At 41.0% G+C, this 14246-nt stretch overlaps 1 pseudogene; it reads left to right on the top strand.

Annotated features, from left to right (window-relative positions):
• The first annotated feature begins 4555 nt into the window (after nucleotides 1-4555).
• On the top strand, nucleotides 4556-8492 carry LOC101326917 (hsc70-interacting protein pseudogene; annotated as a pseudogene).
• The last annotated feature ends 5754 nt before the right edge of the window (nucleotides 8493-14246 follow it).

Genomic DNA, 14246 nt, shown 5'->3' with positions numbered 1-14246 from the left:
GACTCCATCTGAGATTGTAAAGGGGGCTTCGTAATACTCTGACGTTTCTAGGAGTGTAAAATAAACACCGAGGGCAATTATAATAAAAAGGGCCTGGAGTATGTGCTTGTGATTTCCTTCTATAAGGCTATGATGGGCTCAGGTAATGGATACGCCAGAGGCTAATAGCACAGAAGTGTTCAGGAGTGGTACTTCTAGGGGGTTTAAGGGGTGAGTGCCTGTTGGTGGCCAGCATCCACCTAGTTCAGGAGTGGGGGGCGAGGCTTGAGTGGTAGAAGGCTCAAAAAAAGCTGGTAAAAAGTAGGACTTCTGAGACGATAAATAAGATTACTCCGTATCGAAGTCCCTTTTGGACGGTTGGTGTGTGGTGGCCTTGGAAAGTGCTTTCTCGAATGACGTCTTGTCATCATTGATATACTGTTAGAATATTAGTTAGTAGGCCCAGTATTAGAAGAACTATTGAGTTGAAGTGGAATCACATGATTAGGCCTCATGTTATGAGAAGTGCTGAAAGAGCTCCTGTGAGGGGTCAGGGACTGGGGTTTACTATGTGATACGTGTGGGTTTGGTGGGTCATTATGTGTTGTCGTGCAGGTATAAGCTTACTAAGAGGGTAAATACATGGGCTTGAATTATAGCGACAGCAAATTCAAGGATGGTGAGTAGGGTGAGAATAGTAAATGTAATAAGAGCTGTGAATGTGCTGATGCTTTCTAGCACGAGGGTTGTCTCCCCGATTAGGTGTATTAGTAAGTGGCCTGCCATAATATTGGCTGTTAGTCGTACTGCCAGTGCTACTGGCTGGCTGAATAGGCTAATAGTTTCGATAATTACTAGCATAGGGATGAGGAAAGTGGGTGTGCCTTGTGGTAAGAAGTGGGCTGGGGATGCTTTTGTTTTATTACGGAGGCCCGTAATGACGGCACTGGCTCATAGAGGGATGGCTATTCCTATATTTACTGGGAGCTGTGTGGTGGGTATAAATGAGTGGGGTAATAGTCCGAGGAGATTGGTTGAGCCGATAACTAGAATGAGTGATATTAGTATTAGCGATCAGGTTTGTCCTTTATGATTATGAATACCTATTATTTGCTTTGATGTGAGTTGACTTAATCACTGTTGAAGGGAGATTATGCGATCATTAATTAGTCGTTTTGATGTTGGGGATAGAATACTTGGGAATATAACGATCAGGATGACTACAGGGATGCCTGTTACTGGGGTTACGAAAGGGGCAAATAGAGTTTCGTTCATACCGTTTCTCAAGGGGCGTGTTGTTTTTGTATTTTAGTGAGTGTTGATTTTGGGTTGGGGTAGTAGATGTGCTTTGAGATTTTTAGTTGAAATATAATAAATAGTGTTAGAAATATAGATGAAATAGTAACAAATGTTGTTATATCTAGTTGTGGCATGTCATCAAGGAGAACTTTGGCTCTCAATTTTTATCTTAAAAGGTTAACGCTAATCTAGCTTCTTAATGAGTTTATAGTGTAGATGCTGATCATTTCTTGAAGTATTTTAGGGGCACTAGTTCAAGAACAATTGGCATGAAGCTGTGGTTTGACCCACAGATCTCTGAACACTGTCCGTAGAACAAGCCTGGTCATGTTGATATTAGGGTTGTTTGGTGTAGGTGCCCTGGGATGGCGTCTGTCTTTAGGCCCAAGGAGGGTATGGCTCATGAGTGTAGTACGTCTTCGGAGGAAATTAGTACTCGGATTGTTATCTCTATAGGTAAAATTACTCGGTATCTACTCCTAGTAGTCGTAGTTCTCCTGGTTTTAGGTCTGGTGTTGGGATTATATAGGAATCAAAGTTTAGGTCTTTGTAGTCAGTGTATTCATAGCTTCAGTATCATTCATGGCCTATAGTTTTTACAGTAAGAGATGGGCTGTTGATTTCATCTACCATATAAAGAGTTCGTAATGATGGCAGGGCGATTAAGATTAAGATAATGGCCGGCAGGATAGTCCAAATAGTCTCCACCTCTTGGGCATCTGTTGTGCTAGTACGTGTTAGCTTAGTTGTAAGTATTAGTGTAATGATATAGAGGACTAAGGAGCTAATTAGGAAAACAATTATTCGTGTGTGGTCGTGAAAATGTAGCAGTTCTTCTATGATGGGTGATGTTGCATCTTGAAAACCTAGTTGGAAGGGGTATGCCATAGAGATATACAGTATTTTCACTTGTGACTTAACTTCGACAAAGTTATATAAAATTTTACTAATACCTAGTTCATGAAGAAAGACATAGTGGCTATGGTGTTGGCTTGAAACCGATAAGAGAGGGTTTGATTCCTTCCTTTCTTGACTATTTTAGATTAATGTAGGTTGGTTCTTCGAATGTATGATATGGTGGAGGACATCCATTTAGTCATTCTAAATTTGTGATAGTAAGCTCTACTGCTAATACTTCTCGTTTGGATGTGAATGCTTCTCCGATAATGAAGACTCAGTATGACCGCTGTTAATGAGATGAATGAGCCTGTTGATGAGATGGTATTCCATGTTGTACAGGTGTCTGGATAGTCAGAGTTTCATCGAGGCATGCCAGATTAGCCTAGGAAATGTTGTGGGAAGAAGGTTATGTTGACATCCACGAATATGATCACAAAGTGAATTTTTGCTCATGTCAAGTTGAGTGTATACCCTGAGAATAGGGGAAATCAGTGTACAAATCCTCCTATGATAGCAAAAACAGCTCCCATTGAGAGCACATAGTGAAAGTGTGCGACTACATAGTAGGCATCATGAAGTACAGTGTCTAATGATGAATTAGCTAGGACAATACCTGTGAGTCCGCCGACTGTGAAAAGGAAAATGAAACCCAAGGCTCACATCAGAGCCGGTGATCATTGAATATTGCCTCCGTGGAATGTTGCCGATCAGCTAAATACTTTTACCCCTGTAGGGATGGCAATAATTATAGTAGCTGATGTAAAGTATGCTCGCGTATCGATGTCCATACCTACTGTGAATATGTGATGGGCCTATGCAATAAAACCTAAGAACCCAATTGATATTATAGCTCATATCATACCCATATATCCGAAAGGCTCTTTTTTTCCTGAGTAGTAAGGTGCAATGTGTGAGATCATTCCAAACCCAGGTAGGGTGATGGTGGCCTTGTAGAATGAGTGTGAGTGTTCCTTCTCTGCTATATTTTGGAAGAGTTTGAGAAGGATAGGTGTTAGCTTTTCTCTAAATGTTTGATAGAATTCACCTGTGAAGCCATCTGGTCCTGGGCTTTTGTTTGCTGGAAGATTTTTAATCACAGTTTCAATTTCAGTGCTTGTGATTGGTCTGCTCATATTTTCTATTTCTTCCTAGTTCAGTCTCGGAAGGTTGTGCATTTCTAAGAATTTGTCCATTTCTTGCAGGTTGTCCATTTTATTGGCATAGAGTTGCTTGTAGTAATCTCTCATGATCCTTTGTATTTCTGCAGTGTCAGTTGTTACTTCTCCTTTTTCATTTTTAATTGTATTGATTTGGGTCTTCTCCCTTTTTTTCTTGATGAGTCTGGCTTATCAGTTTTGTTTATCGTCTCAAAGAACCAGCTTTTAGTTTTATTGATCTTTGCTATTGTCTGCTTTCCTTTCTAAACGATTCACTTAAAAAAAGTTTATTTATTTATTTATTTTTGGCTGCATTGGGTCTTGCTGCACGCAGGCTTTCTCTAGTTGCAGCAAACGGGGGCTACTCTTCGTTGAGGTGCGTGGGCTTCTCACTGTGATGGCTTCTCGTGTTGTGGAGCATGGGCTCTAGGTGCGCGGGCTTCAGTCGTTGTGGCACGCAGGCTCAGTAGTTGTGACTCGCGGGCTCTAGAGTGCAGGCTCAGTAGTTGTGGTGCATGGGCTTAGTCGCTCTGCGGCATGTGGGATCTTCCTGGACCAGGGCTCGAACCCGTGTCCCCTCCATTGGCAGGTGGATTGTTAACCACTGCACCACCAGGGAAGTGCCTGAATGATTCGCGCTTTTTTTTTTTCAAACTTTTTTTTTTTTTTTTTTTTTGCGGTATGTGGGCCTCTCACTGCTGTGGCCTCTCCTGCTGCAGAGCACAGGCTCCAGATGCGCAGGCTCAGCGGCCATGGCTCACGGGCCCAGCTGCTCTGCGGCACGTGGGATCCTCCCGGACCGGGGCATGAACCCACGTCCCCTGCATCGGCAGGTGGACTCTCAACCACTGTGCCACCAGGGAAGCCCCCAGTGATTCGCTTTTTAGTGCAGGGACTTATTCATCCTCAAATGATACCTGGTAGGAATTCAATGAATATCTGTCAGATGATTAAATAAATGAGCAACAATTTAATTCTGCAGCCACCTTTGCTGGGTAAGACACTTTGGATCTGAAGATTCTATTGAACACAGGGCACCCTCCAGCTCCTCAGGAAATAGTGGACATGGAACCTTCCCTTGAGGGAGAGAAAGCCTGTTTCTGGGAGCTTTGCAAATGTTTCATGGGAATCCCTCTTTTGGTTCTCTTAAGGACTCTTTTTTGGTTCATCACTCCATATGCCTCATGGACCAAATTACTACATGTTTCTGGTGGTTCAACATGTTCTTGGCCACAGAGGCTGATATGCTGCTACAAACTGAGCCTGGTAGGAACTTAAAAGGAGATACTTCTCATCTGTCCTCTGGCATGCCTTCAGTGAGACTCAGGCATCTGAAGACATCAGACCCAGACACCAAAATGAAATTAACAAGAAGGGGCTCCCATGAGGGGGACTGGGCGCCTCAGATTCAAATGAGCAGTCGATTGAATCCAGTGAAGGCGCTAATGAGCTGTTCTACGCAGCTCTGGCAAACTCACCCTGCACCTATAATTTTCTCTCTGGATATCATTAAAATCAAATGATTCCCTTATTTGGGGTATCCATTTACAGTGTAATTATTTTGGTCTTTTGTAGTGACTTTCGTGGTTAAATTAGGCAATTCTCCTGCCTGTGTAGATAATGTAATGACTTTTTAATCATTTGTTTTCTACCAGCCAAATTGTTTCCATGATCCCATTAGAATTCTTCTGTAGTGATTCCAATGGATTTATTGAACTACTGGTGACAGCCTCACTGATGAACTGCAGGCTGCCTGCCGTTAAATTCAGCCAATGAATATCAAATACCTTCCATTTTCCCAGGAACCCAGAAAAAAATCTAATAATTTTGATCGATGGATATGTTTCCTGACATTCAGCATAGAAATTACAAAGAATACCATATGCTTATGGTAGGTTTTAAAAATATAAATTTTTTTTATGATTATGAAAGTAATACATTATTATTCTTAAAAAATCCAGAAATAGGGCTTCCCTGGTGGTGCAGTGGTTGAGAATCTGCCTGCTAATGTAGGGTACACGGGTTCGAGCCCTGGTCTGGGAAGATCCCACATGCCACGGAGCAACTGGGCCCGTGAGCTACAATTACTGAGCCTACGCGTCTGGAGCCTATGCTCTGCAACAAGAGAGGCCGCGATAGTGAGAGGCCCGCGCACCGTGATGAAGAGTGGCCCCCGCTTGCCACAACTAGAGAAAGCCCTTGCACAGAAACAAAGACCCAACACAGCCATAAATAAATAAATTTAAATCATATGGGCTTCTAGGAAGACCTCTGCTTAAAAAAAAAAAAAAAATCCAGAAATACCCCAGATACAACAAATACTATAAGAACGCCTGTAATTTCACCATTTACTTAAAACCATTTTGTATTAGATGGTATCTCCCTATAGTTTTTTTTAAAAATCTATTTCTCTTTCCATTATCTATCAATTATCTACATACCTATCTATCTATTCAAAATTGGAGCCATAATTTTTTAACCATATTTTTTTCATTTAATATGCATAAGAATTTTTCCATGTCCCTGAATATTCATTGCAGTTATAATCGTTAATGGTTGTGTGATATTTTAGTGTATACATTTGTTCTCCAAATATTTTCTGAGCTCCTACTCTGAACAAGCAAAGACTTACTGTAATTTATTTAGTCATTGATCTATTGTTTGAACATTGTTTGAACTTTTAAAAATATAAGTCACATCATAGCTCTCTGCTCCAAACATTTCAAGAGCTCCCCATTTTGCTAAGAGTAAAAGCTTACATTCTTATGATGGCCTTTGAGGCCCTTCAAGGTTGCCCCCAACTCTTACCTCTCTGGCTTCATCTCCTATTCTTCTCCCTGCCCAGGCCACACCAGCCCCACTGGACTCCCTACTGCTTTTCTAATTGTCAGACAAGCTGTGCCCCTGGGCCTTTGCACTAGCTGTTCCCTCTGCCTGGAATGCCCAAAGACCCACTACCCAGATTTCTCACCTCCTTACAATCTTGTGCTCAGGCGTCATCTTCTTAATGAAGCAAACTGTTCCTTTTTGTCTTGCCTCCAGCCACTCCTGATTGCTCTTATCTTGCTCTGCTTTGTCTTTTTTTCTTTCACAGCATCTATTATTTTCTCATGTACTATTATACTTTATTTACTAAGTTTACCATTTATTATCTACTCCTCCCACTGTAATGTAAATTCCACGAGGGTAGAGATTTTTGTCAATTTTGTTCACCAATGTATTGCAGGTACCCCAAACACTACTTGGCACATAGTAGGTGCTCAATAAATATTTGTTGCATGAATGTATAAATGTTTTTGCATTTTTGGCTACTTGCGTACAATGCTATATAGAGTCTAAATCTTTGAATCAATCTCTTGTGATTTTCTGAGATTTCATGGAATTACTGAATCAAAGGAACAACTTTTAAGGCTTTCTGATATATGTCATCAAACAGCTTTTTAGAAAACTTGTGCTGATTTACGCTTCCAGCAGAGTATAACTATGTCCATCTCATTGCATTAACACGGGCATTAAGTATTATTTTAAAAATAACTTCGTTAACCTGAGTGCTGAAGAACACTACTCATTTTAAAATTTTATGTTAAAAAATTTTACAACTATTTGACTACTAGTAAGTTTGAAGATTTAAAAATCAGCTTATTAGTTATTGATTTCTTTGGGGGATCACCTGATCACATTCCTTACTGATTTTTTGTAGTGAATATTAAGATTTATTTTCATGTTTATTAGGAATACTTTGTGCACACAAGAGAATATATTTAGAGAAAAAAAAATACTCTTGAACCCACCGCCCAGTTTAAGAAATAGGACATCGTCAGTTCTTTTGAAATCCTAATGTCCCAGTGAATGCCTCCCAGCCCCATTCCTTAACATCTTCACAGAGAAACCATTGCTTTTGTGTGTGTCCCCAGTGGCATATTGTTTAGTTTTGTCTGTTTTGAAAATGGAGTCATACTGCAGTTCAACATTGTGTTTCTAAAATGTTTGATTGCTGGAATCTGGCCGCAGCCTCCGCCGCGCCCGCCGCCTCCCGCCGCCTCGGACAGTGGACCCGCGCAAAGTGAGCGAGCCTCGAGCCTTCGTGAAAATGTGCAAGCAGGACCCGAGTGTTCTGCACACCGAGGAAATGTGCTTCCTGAGGGAGTGGGTGGAGAGCATGGGGGAGTAAAATACCACCTGCTACTCATAAAACTAAATTGGAAGCAAATACCGAGGAAGAAAAAACAGATAGTAAGAAGGTGGAGGAAAACATAAAGACAGATGAACCATCAAGTGAGGAAAGTGATCTAGAAATTGACAATGAAGGTGTGAATGAACCAGACACTGATGCCCCTCCAGAAATGGGAAATGAAAATGTAGAGATAACTGAGGAGATGATGGATCAGGCAAATGATAAAAGAGTGGCTGCCGTTGATGCCTTAAATGATGGTGAACTACAGAAAGCCATGACTTGTTCACAGATGCCATCAAGCTAAATCCTCGTTTGGCCATTCTGGATGCCAAGAGAGCAAGTGTCTTCCTCAAATTACAGAAGCCAAATGCTGCCATCCGAGACTGTGACAGAGCTATTGAAGTAAATCCTGATTCAGCTCAGCCATACAAATGGCGAGGGAAAACGCACAGACTTTTGGACCATTGGGAAGAAGCTGCCCATGATCTTGCCCTTGCCTGTAAGCTGGATTGTGTTGAAGACGCTAGTGCAATGCTGAAAGAAGTTCAACCAAGGGCCGAGAAAATTGCTGAACGTCGGAGAAAGTATGAGCGAAAACGTGAAGGGAGAGAGATCAAAGAAAGAGTAGAAAGTGTCAAGAAGGCTTGGGAAGAACATGAGAGAGCCCAGAGGGAGGAAGAAGCCAGACGACAGTCTGGAGCTCAGTATGGCTCTTTTCCAGGTGGTTTCTTGGTGGAATCCTGGTAATTTTCCTGGAGGAATGCCTGGAATGGGGGGGGGGCATGCCTGGAATGGCAGGAATGCCTGGGCTCCATGAAATTCTTAGTGATCCAGAGGTTCTTGCAGCCATGCAGGATCCAGAAGTTATGGTGGCCTTCCAGGATGTGGCTCAGAACCCAGCAAATATGTCAACATATCAGAGCAACCCGAAGGTTATGAATCTCATCAGTAAGTTATTGGCCAAATTTGGAGGTCAAGCATAATGCCCTCTGACAAATAAAGCCCCTGCTGAAGGTAAAGCAACTTAGATCACCTAATGGATGTCACAGTAATACAAACCGTGTACCTCTGACCTTCTCATGAAGAAAGCTGGGGTGCCTTGAGGATAATCCCTGCCCCTCTGCCCCAAATGCAGCTGAAATATTTTACAGTGGTTTGCCATTAGGGTATTCATTCAGATAATGTCTTCCTACTAGAAATTAAAAACTTTAAACAATTTAAAAAAATAAAGTAAAATTAAATGTGAATTCAGCAACTACAGTTCATTTGCTTTTCCTGCTATATACTATTCTCTTGTGTACATATACCACTGTTTATTTATCTAAGCTCAGTGGGCAGTAGGATTGTTTCTAACTCTTTGGTATGATAAATGACACTGCTACAAACATTCTTACTCATGAGCGCTGAGGCGTTATACACAAACTGTCTGTAGGGTATGTACCTAGGAGTGGCATTTCTGGGTCATGGAGGATGTGTATGTTCAACTTTTCAAGATAATGTAGAACTCCTTTCCAATTTGGTTGTATTAATTTATATTCCTACTAGCAGTGGGTGGGCTTTCCCATTGCTTCACAATTTTTCTAACTCTTAGTACTATGCTGGAGTGGCTGAAAAGTGGTATCTAATTTTGGTTTAAATCTGCATTTACCTTTCAAATGATTATTGGCGATTTACCTTTCCTCTTCTTTTTATTTATATTTAAAGGGTGATAACCACTGTTACCACAGTCATTGACTGGGTACTACATTGCGTGCCAATCCCTGCACATTGCATCATCCACTCACCAACACTATGAAGTAGTTACCATCATATTTGGGGGCCCCAGGGAGATTACTATCAGAGTACATATTACAAACTGTATTTCTTCCAAATGATGACCTTCACATCTTTATAACATGTGACTTGAGACCCAAGACTAACCTGTAATCTTGTTAGACTGCAATTTGACAGAAGGTATCTAAGTTCTAAAGTCTGTCCTAGGTCTTTCAGAGATTAAAAAAAAGAACACTAATAGTCGTATGAGAGAAAAATTTCTAGAGTTTATCTCCAAGGCCATTTTCTTGTGACCTTAGCAGAAAGGAAAAGGTCAATGGCATCTTTGTCATTATGTCTTGAATGATTTAAGAAATCACATACATGTGAAAGTACCAGCTGGAGCAAGATACATGCCTCCTCTCAGAGGAGTTGTCTCCTGAAGGAACCTATTATTATTTTTTCAATGAATTACTTTTTTTTCTGTTGGATTTCCAAAGGGGAGTTGGCTGGTTCCAAAATCGAGTCTGGAATTTTAGAAAAAGGGAATGTTGTTATTGTTTCTTTTGAACTAATCAATCCAATAAGCATCTATTTTGAATCTGCTTTCTATAAGACCCTAAGACACAGAGATGTTTGAAAGAACAAGAGGATATCATTCCCATTTCCACTCTGTTTCCTATTAAGTTGGAAGGTTTCAAACTCTCAGAAATAGAATTCATTCATTTTTATTTATTTTCTGTCATGTATGTGTACCCCTGGTGTGTGATGGTTAATCCAAGATTAGGTTAGGGGGCCTGATTGATCCCTAAATACATGGAAAGCCATCATTTTAAGAAATGTTTTCAACAATATTAATAGTATATCAGAGGTAAACAACCAGCCCAGAGCTTCCTGTCAATCTCCCTGTGAGAAAACCCATAGGAAGTAATGTGGGACGGATCTAAGGGAGCATGGAAAGGTGTTATCATTGTGCTTTGGAAGGCTGGGCTAGACCATTGTAGGCTAAGCAGGTCTTCACTCCCAGAGTCCCCTCTCTGATGGAGGAGGCCCCAGCCAGCCTGATGGAGAGCTAGGTATGTGGGAGTGGAGAGGGGTGACATGCTTTGCTGACACTTGCCTTTGGGTCAAACTAGGCTCAGGAAGCCCACTGGGCCGCAGACCACTGGGTCTCCAGGCAGCCTGCGAAGGGTGAGCAAGCAGGAGGTCAAGAAATGGGCAGAGGAAAGAATGACACTGTGGGCCATGAGGCCAGACCTGAACCTGATCTTTCCCGTTGCACCTCTGGTTGGGTTCATCTGTGCTTGTCTGCCAGCCCAAGATAACACATACAGCACATACACACACACATATTCCACACTCATATCCTTTTCTCAACCTTTCCATCACTCACTTTACCTATACTGTATGTGGCCTTGTGCTATATTCACTTGAAACAAATAATTTTATTGAAGTATAATTGGCATACCATGAAAGTTACCCATTTTAACTGTACAATTCAATGTTTTTTTTGTTTTGTTTTGTTTTGTTTTTGGTAAGTTTACTGAATTTGGCAACCATCACCAAAATCTAGTTTTGCAACAGTTCTGTTACCCCAATAAAATCCTTCACGTCCATTGGAAGTTGACCCCTGTTTCCTACCCTCCAGGCCCAGAGCAACCAGTCGTCTGCTTTCCATCTCTTATAGATTTGCCTTTTCTGGATATTTCATATAAATGGAATCATGCAAAGTTGGCCTTTTGTGTTTGGCTTCTTTCAGTTAGCATGAAGTTCATCCATGTTGTAGCGTATATCAGTTTTCCATTTCTTTTGACTGCTGAGTGGTGTTCTATTGTTTGGACACACAACATTGTGTTTGTCACTTGCCAGTTGATGGACATTTGGGCTGTTTACACTTGGGGCTATTATGAATAAGGCTGCTATGAACATTCATGTGTAAGTCCTTGAATAAGCATATGTTTCCATTTCTCTCGGGCATGTACATAAGAGTGGAATTGCTGCATCATATGATTAAGTATATGTCTAACTTTTTAAGAAACTACCAAACTGTTTTCACATCAGCTGTACCATTTTATGTTCCCTGTGATTGACTTTTTCGTATGAGTTCTGTCTCCCTTTACAGGCTATAGGCTTGTAGGGGACAGCACTCCCCTGTAGCTCTGTGTAATCATAACTCTCATAACTGTAGCTCTGTGTAATCATAACTCTCAGCATAGAGTAGGTCTGTGGTCATTAATGATGATTGCTGGAGTGGGCTGAATGGTGATTCCAAAGATATATCCACATTGTAATTCCTGGAACCTGTGAATATTACCTTATATGACAAAAGATGTGATTAAGTTAATGGTCTTGAAAGGAGGGGCTCCTCCTGGAATATCTGGGTGTATCCTAAATGCCATCACAAGTATTGTTGTAAGAGGACAGAGGCAGAGGGAGATTGCACACAGACACACAGAGGAGAAGGCCATGTGAACACAGAGCAGAGAGATAAGGGGCCACAAGCCAAGGAATGCTGACAGCTACCAGAAGCTGGAAGAGGTAGAGAACAGCTTCTCTCCTAGATCTTCCAGAAGGAGTGAGGCTCTGATGACATCCGGTTTCAGCTCACTGAAACTGATTTTGGATTTCTGGCCTCCAGAACTGTGAGAATAAATTTCTGTTGCTTTGGTAGTTTATTACAGCAGCTGCAGGAAACTAATACAATTTGCTAAAAATGGTAGCTGGATGGAGCAGGAATAGAAGCTGAAACACAGCATATCTGGAGATCGTAAACATAGTCTTGGATGTAGGAGGCAAAGAGTTTTCCATTTCCTTTGGGGTAAGCCTATTATTATGAATGAAATGCATTCATTTACTCATTTAGTCATTAATTTTCAACCATTGAATTTCTAGTAGCTTTATTTGACTGACTTTCCTTTAGAGTGGATATGTTTTTCTTTCCATCTGGAATGAAGTTACATATCTGCCATTGCTTGATATACTTTATTTTATGTTGTGTCCAAACCAGTCTTACTGCCTGTAACCATCGGGAGGGCAAGATTCTGGAACCAGACCACCTGTGTTCGAATACTGGCTCCGCCACTGTGTGGCTCTAGGCATGTCATCTGTATAATTGGAATAATAAGTGCACATAACTCATAAGGTTTGTGTGAGGATTAAACAGTAACAGTTTAACAACCAGCTCTCTTGATTTGTAATATTTGCCAATTTCTGTGGTACAAGTACTCCCTCCATGAACCATTTTAAGGTATCAAAGTAGCATCACTGAAGGTAGAAGTTGGAAGAGATGCACAGTAGCACACCATGATGTAATATTTCCTCTAATACAGATACAATAGATACCTAAACCCAAGGATGTAGATAATAGTAAAATGCAGTAAAATAGTTAGGAAGACATTAGTTTTAAGTATTCGTTAACCTTGTTTTTTTAATAATTTATTTAATTGTATTTATATAATTTAATTTTTAATAACGGGCTGGGTTTAACAACTGGCTCATAAACTTCTTAAAAATTTAACAATTGCCACTCCCTCGGGCACTGGTATAAACTGACTCTAGCTCACCTAAATTAATGTATGTAAAGAACTATAAAGGCTGAAGTTAGGTATTTTTCTTTATTATCCTGGAAAAGCCCTGGCACTAGCCTAGGATCCTGTCTTGTCCCCACGGATGATTAATCGCTGTTAAGAGAGACCTAAATTTAAGGACGTGAGCGCCCAAGAACAGCACTGAATTGGTAGCAAAATGAAGGAAATGGTAGCTTCTCGATCTCTTTATCAGAGTGCTTGATGCACTCAGACCACTTTGGGCTTGAGGGCCCTTTAAGAATAAAGAAAGGGCCCAGAGAGGGGAATGCATAGGGCAACATCTAGCTTAAGATGTAGCATAGTTGGGGTCTTGGGTAAGAAGCCTAGCTAGAGAGTGGCAGAGTTGGCGCTCTTTATTCCCAGTCTGTCTCTCTGTTAGTCTTTAGATGGCGACCTTTTGTTCTCTTCCCACCACCTCCATCTCTGATTTAAAGTTGACTAGTTTTTAAGAAGCGATGTGCTGCAGTGAACATTGTGGTGCATGTCTCTTTTGAATTATGGTTTTCTCTGGCTATATGCCCAGTAGTGGGATTGCTGGGTTGTATGGTAGTTCTATTTTTAGTTTTTTAAGGAACGTCCATACTGTTTTCCGTAGTGGCTGTATCAATTTACATTCCCACCAACAGTGCACGAGGGTTCCCTTTTCTCCACACCCTCTCCAGCATTTATTGTTTCTAGATTTTTTGACGATGGCCATTCTGACCGGTGTGAGGTGATACCTCATTGTAGTTTTGACTACTCAGCCATAAAAAGAAATGAAATTGAGCTATTTGTAGTGAGGTGGATGGACCTAGAGACTGTCATACAGAGTAAAGTAAGTCAGAAAGAGAAAAACAAATACCATATGCTAACACATATATATGGAATCTAAAAAAAAAAAATGGTACTGGCGAACCTAGTGGCAGGGCAGGAATAAAGACGCAGATGTAGAGAATGGACTTGCGGACACGGTGGGGGAAGGGGGAAGCTGGGGCGAAGTGAGAGTAGCATCAACATATATATATTTACGAATGTAAAATAACTAAGTAGCGGGATGCAGCAGCATAGCACAGGGAGGTCAGCTCGGTGCTTTGTGATGACCTAGAGGGGTGGGATAGGGAGGGTGGGAGAGAGGCTCAAGAGGGAGGGTATATGGGGATATATGCATGCTAACACAGGATTATGAAGCAATTATACTCCAGTAAAACTCTATTAAAAAAAAAAGCAATGTGTAGATCAAGAATTGATGAATCACCGTAAACACAGTCCAAAGGCAGCTGACTTAAAGTGCTTTAGCTAGGTAACTCACGTGGACTCCCTAAATGTTGGATGTTACTTAAATACTTAGAAAAGTAATTCATGATAGTATCCATTTATCCTTTTGCTGATGAAACTAGTTCCATGAATTGTAAACTTAAA

The sequence above is a fragment of the Tursiops truncatus genome, chromosome 11 (assembly GCF_011762595.2).
Source record: "Tursiops truncatus isolate mTurTru1 chromosome 11, mTurTru1.mat.Y, whole genome shotgun sequence".
NCBI classification, from domain to species: domain Eukaryota; kingdom Metazoa; phylum Chordata; class Mammalia; order Artiodactyla; family Delphinidae; genus Tursiops; species Tursiops truncatus.
This window is presented reverse-complemented; position numbering and strand designations above follow the sequence as displayed.